A 6267-nucleotide genomic window follows, 5' to 3' on the forward strand; every position below is an offset into this window, starting at 1 on the left:
TTTTGTATCTGTATATGCAGGATAGGATAGATACACAGCTACTTTCACTTAATTCAATGAGAAGAAAGATTTGTACTAATAGTGTTTGGACAGGATATCCTGTCTGCATCTTACACTATGGATAACCACTAAGAAGATAACAATGTACAATGTATTAATTATTGAAACTGTCCTATTCAGTTTTGCAACTGTCTTATTGCTATTTGGTTCTCAATAAAAAAAAAAAAAGTAACTTGGTACTCTGCATGAAAAGCCTTAGAAGAGTCAGATTTTTGGAAGAAGTAGTTAAATTTGAGGGAATCTGGTCTATGGACAAATAAGGGCATGGAACAAGTCTTACTGTTGACCGTGGTTAGTTCCTCAATGCAGTGGGGACACTGTGTTTCTTGATAGTTAAGAATAAATCCCTGAACTTGTGATGAGAACATAAATGCAGACACACTGTGAGTTCTAAACTACTAGTCAGTCATGATTAAGACCATGCCTTAAAAATAACAATGGTAAAAAATAAAAATAAAAACAATGGTTTTAGTTTTACTTACAAAGCAACACTTTTTGGGGAATTTAACACATAATTCTTTCATTCTGTAAAAGGTAACTATATAGAACAAAACTTTATAAAACTGTATTATCATTTACATATAAAATGCACTATAGCTGATAATTAGGTGTAAGTCCAACATACTCTTTTAACTGCTTAAGCAAAACAGTTAAAACCAAAAGTTTTTCAGAGGGTCCTCCTGTATCAACCAACCTAAGTGATGACAGTTGATTTCTGCCAGCTGAACAGATTGTTCAGGAGGAAGTCATTGCATGTGCGACAGACACACATGTTGAATGCAGAAATCTCAGCAAAATAGGAAAGCAAAAACAAAGGGAAAAACCAATAATTCCTTTACTGTAACCATTAAGGTTTTGTATATGTTTGACATTTGTTCTTTTGTTTTGTTCTGTTTGTTTGAGGTTAAGAGCAGAATATATTTACTTGGAGAAAGAAAGCTTCTGTCCAAGAGAAGGACAGAAGTGGGGCCCAAGCGGTTTGTCCCCGGTGTTCTCTTTGCTTATACATATTATACTCCTTTTATTCCAAAAAGGATCAAAATCACAAATCATGTATACGTTCAATGATTTAACCCTTTACAAGGCTGATCAGACCCTTGGTTACCTGTGGGGAGTACCAGGGGGAGTAAAGACAGATTTCAGGGTACAAGTCAGACTGGGAAGAATTAGCCTCCCGTGGACTGACTGGGCTACCCCTGCAGTTGGTCACTTTTATTGACTAGCAAGAAGTGAAGCAGGAGGGTAGCACACTGTTTCACACATTTTCTGTAAACCCAAATGCCTGTATTTTGGCAGCAGATGCTATTTTGCCTAAGGAGTGCTGGGTTATTAGTATTCATTCCATAGCCAGGTGGCATACAGCCTTCCGTATATCCACTATTCCTGAAACAAGGTCTCACTGACCTTGGGACTTGGAGGGGGGGAGTCACATTGTTGCCTATCAAGTAGCCTGGTCCCTTTTTTGTTTTTGTCATTGTAGCAGCTAAAACAGTATGATTCGAGGTTGAATGGCATCTAGGCATGTTCTGCTTTAGTTTCTCCTGTAGCAGACTATCAGTAAAAATATGGGACAGAAACACTTTAATATAATCAAGCCAGTGTGAAATCTGAAGTGGGCTTCAAGATAGTTTTATGGCTTAAGATGATTAAGAGTATCAGCAAATTTATCTCAGTCTTGAATTTCTGTATCAGACTTTTGGGTTTGTTGAGACATAAATGATATCTTCCTTTTGTACAGCCTCTTAATCAGTATTTATATTAAGTATAGCATCCCAAATGTGCTTTCTTGTATGTTTTTAATTATGGGTAGACCAGTTATATATGAGAGGATGGTACAATACCAAGTAATATTAAAACAACACCAGAGACCCTATTGTAACTGCAGACATTTTATTTTATCTCCCATCCACATAACAGTGTTATCTAAAATGATTTGTAACTGTAGTTTTATATCAATAGAATATTGTATATTCCAGGCTTTGTCTCTAGTTCTGGTCCAATTATCTTCAAAATATGCAGTCCATATAGAATGAGCAAGAGCTGTAAGAGATACAACAACACTGGAAAATAACAATACCTGAGAGAAAATTCCTGCAACAATCAATCCCAACCTCCTTCTTGCTGCACAAGGTGATGTCATTGAAGAGTATCAGACCCACAGCTGGGTGAGATTTGCCAGCACCCAGACTCCTGGCTTGTGCCTCTAGACTGGCAGAGTTTTATTAACTAGGGCTCTAGTTGATACACAGTGGCTTATTGTACACTCTGTACATTAGTGAGATGTCATTCTATTTCATAGTCCTATACATAAGACACAAAGGTTATAAATACCTATGGAAAACCCTGTGGTCTTATTTTTCTAAACTAGAATGTTTGAAGTATTTATAGTAAAGTTAGCTATATGTCCTTTTCACAGCTGACCACTATAGTAAGGAAGGGCCAGTTTCCAAGGTGTTTTCTGCAGGGGTCTGGGTGTGCGATTGATAATGGCCTGCAGCAATGGAGGGCTAAAACCAAATTCATGCCATTCAAGCTGTTCTTCACAAGAATATAAAACAGGCATTTTTTTCCATAGTAATCAGTATTAACACCATTTGACTGTATGTCAAGCTGAACAATTATTAGGTCTCCCTACTAATTTTACTGAGGGAAATTTGATTTATGTGAATTTTTTGGCCCCTGTCTCCTTTACAGGAGGTCCAAGGTGATGAGGTACACTGATCTGTGGAAGCCCAAAATATGTATTATGTACATGGAGGAACATTGGGTGTGGAAGTGTTAACCTATTTTCTTGAGATATTGAGAGATCCCAATTCTAGAAGTACTATTTTCTCTGGTGAACCACCCAGATTTGTGGCCAGGCAGACTGGCAGTAGATTATAAGACTGTATATGTGAGGGTGGACAGAATTGTGATATATAACTCAAGACAATGTAGTATCTATAAATATAGGGGCCACATAAGGCCCTGGCACTCAATTTAATTGATTATGATAAATTTCTGAGGGAAAAATCTGTGTAAGAGGCCACAACAAAGAAGAGTTTGGTACATACTTCCAGTATTCCTTTCGGGACACAGGGCTTATACATACAATGCAAATGTAATAGAAAATGCCCTCACCTCCACCCCCTACCACAAATATACTTCAGTTTCCATAGTTGCCCAGGTAACAGTTTGTGTTCTGGTTGCTTCAGGTCTTTTAAAAGTGGCTAGTCACTGTGATGTACTTTGTATAAACAAGTTCCCAATTGACAGGCCATTCTGCCTCTGAGCTTCCGGCTTGCTTATCCTATAGAAGCCCTAGGCCACAAAAGATCAGGGCCTGATAATCTGGGAATGGTCTGATCAGTGCCTGTAGATAAAGAAATCTGCCTCCAAATTGTGGGTGTTGTAACTGGTGCATCAGCCAAGAAAACCAACCTCTTTGGTCATCAACTGTGGCCCTTGCAGACAGAGCAAGGACCTCTCCAGGTCCTAACAGGAAGGTGGCCTCTTGGGATTTCTCAAGTCCCCTTGGAGATCTGGAAGACGACTCCTGGCTTCCTACTTCAGTGGCCACCAGACCCACCCTCACCATATCATCCACAAGTTCAAGCCACTGAGCAGGCACGGATATCCCCACAGCCAGTTCAGGCTTCAGCATCTGTGTCACAAGCCCTGACCTCCCATTCCCTACCTGAGCAGAGAAGACAGTAAAAGTTTGTAGGGTCCTGCTATAAAAAATCATTCTTGGATATGATCATTGGCAGAGACAATGGGAGCACATTTGTAGCAGAGGTAATTTTATAAAAAACTACATTAAATGAAAACTATATACAGCATATATGCTACAAAATTCTAGGAAACAAAAACCTCAGCTTGTAACTAGTAAAAATACCAGCTATATTTGTAGACATTCCTGCACACATGTATAACACAGGTACATTATTAACTACCTGTACGCGTTTCAGGAATCCAGCCTTAGATCAGCTAAAAAATTTACCTGGACAGCTCCTCTGAGGCACACTTGAAGATACAGTATGAACACAACTTAAGTGTGGGGACTTTGCTCACAGGATTACTCAATACCTACTCCCCTTGATTTCTGTGTCTTTTCAGGCTGCTTACCCTAGTCCTTGCTTCCCCACCTCCCCAGCTAGCTGTAATTTTTGCCTTAAACTCTCTGGACAGTTGCCCAAAGAGAATAGAACAAGGAGTCAAACATTTGACCAAGATTTGATGAGCATCAGAGTCACATTCAACACTCCTAGATCACATGAATTCCTTCACTACCTTGCCAGGGTAATGTTATAGAACAGACAGGCCTAAATTATGTCTCTTAAAAATAATTAGGAAAAACCTCTACAATAAGACAACTTTAGGGAGCTTGGCTAGGGCCTATCCTAGGATCACTGACAACCCTAATGTGACTGCCTCTAGGTGGGTCTTGTCTCAAAGATCACATGTTGAATGCCTGAAATGGTGAGATTATTTCCATGTCAGACTGAAAATTGGGGGGTAAAAATCAAAACCAACCCAGGGTTTATTAATAAAGCCGGCAGACCCTTCCTGGGTTACAGAGCTTAAATGTCCAGCCAGAGTCCAGACACACTTCCCAATCCTTAGAGATGAGAAACACATCTGGCTAGTTCTTTGCTTCAAAGGTGGGGAAGGATTGAAGTAGTGGCAGTGTCTTTACATGGGTGGATTAAAGGCCAAACTAGCACTTCTTTTGCTAGAATAAAATTAACCCAATTGAAAGCTGCCACCCCTTACATGCCTCTCTCTATGATATATTTTTCTTTCTAAGAAATATAATGTCTATCATAAGATGGCAGCCTGACCTCCACTTGGTATGTCATGCTATCCCTTAATATCATCATATTGGTTTGTTCAACACTGCTTTGTATGTGGCTTTTCCTTTCAACTTTTGATTAACACCCAGTCCCCAGGCTCAAAAGAGTGCACAGGGGAAGAGGGTGACATTCTAATACAGTTTGTTGTAGTCCTTTCAAAGTCTTTTGCAAAGCCTGCAGCTGCTGTTGCAGGTTCAGAGTCCCAATTTCTTGTAGTCCCTCCAACACTGGCACCAAGGTTGGTGGCCTTCCAAAAAGGATTTCAAAGGGAGTGAGCCCATCCCAGTATGGGGTGCAGTGTGACCGCAGCAGAGTCATCAAAAGCATAAACACCCAATTTGCACCTGTTTCTTGGCACAGTTTGTACAGAGTGCTCTTTAGAGTGTGATTCTATTGTTCTACTTGGCCTGAACCCTGGGGCTTATTGGCAGTATATAGCTTCCATGTTAGGCCCCAAATAGCAGAGAAGCTCTGATCCATCTACCACAAAAGCAGAGCAATTATCTGAACCTGCCATCATGGGGAGCCCATACTGGGGAATGATCGGTTCTATCCATGCTTTTAGCACCTCTCTGGAGGTCTCGGTTCTGGTTGGCATGGCCTCTACCCAACCTGAGTAGGTTCAAACAAGCACCAAAAAATACTTTTAGTTTCCAATCATAGGCTTGATCTTGGCACAATACACTTCAATATCTTTGAAAGGGAGGGTTCCCTGTTGGTTCACACTGTGGACAAAAAACTGGATTGTTATTAGCACATGTCACACATTTACTGGTCACTGAGGCACAAAGGATCCAAAGCCTGGATATATTAAAGTAAGAGCCAAGCAGTTCCTCCATAGCTGTCCTGCCCACATGGGTTTTATTATGTAGCTCCTGAGTCACAAAATGTCCCATGTGTTTGGGTAGGAGCACTCTTTCTCCTGGAAGAATTTGCCATCCATTTCTTTTTGATGTCCATTCTGATTTGACCCATGTTAGCCCAGTCTCAGAGTGCTTAGCTGAAGGAGTGGCACTACCATAACACGTGTCTCCCGCAACAAATCTCCCACAGCTACTCCTATTGCTATCAAATCAGCAACCTTGTTAACCAGGGCCTTGTTGGAATTCCCTTTTTTGATGTCTAGGGCAGTGTATTACTGCCACCTGAGTGGACCACAATACTGTTTGTAACAAGTTCAGTATCTCTTGTGAATTTTTTTTCAAAGTTTTATTGATAAACAGATAGCAATGAGACAGTTTCAAATCAAATCGGAAGTACAGTTTCAACAAATAATACACTAAATATATTCTTCTTAGTGGTTAATTGCTGTACAAGATGCGGACTTGTGATCCTATTTACAAACACCATTAGAACAAATCATTCAATTCAT

The sequence above is a fragment of the Octodon degus genome, unplaced genomic scaffold (genome assembly GCF_000260255.1).
Source record: "Octodon degus isolate 3935 unplaced genomic scaffold, OctDeg1.0 scaffold00087, whole genome shotgun sequence".
Taxonomy (NCBI): domain Eukaryota; kingdom Metazoa; phylum Chordata; class Mammalia; order Rodentia; family Octodontidae; genus Octodon; species Octodon degus.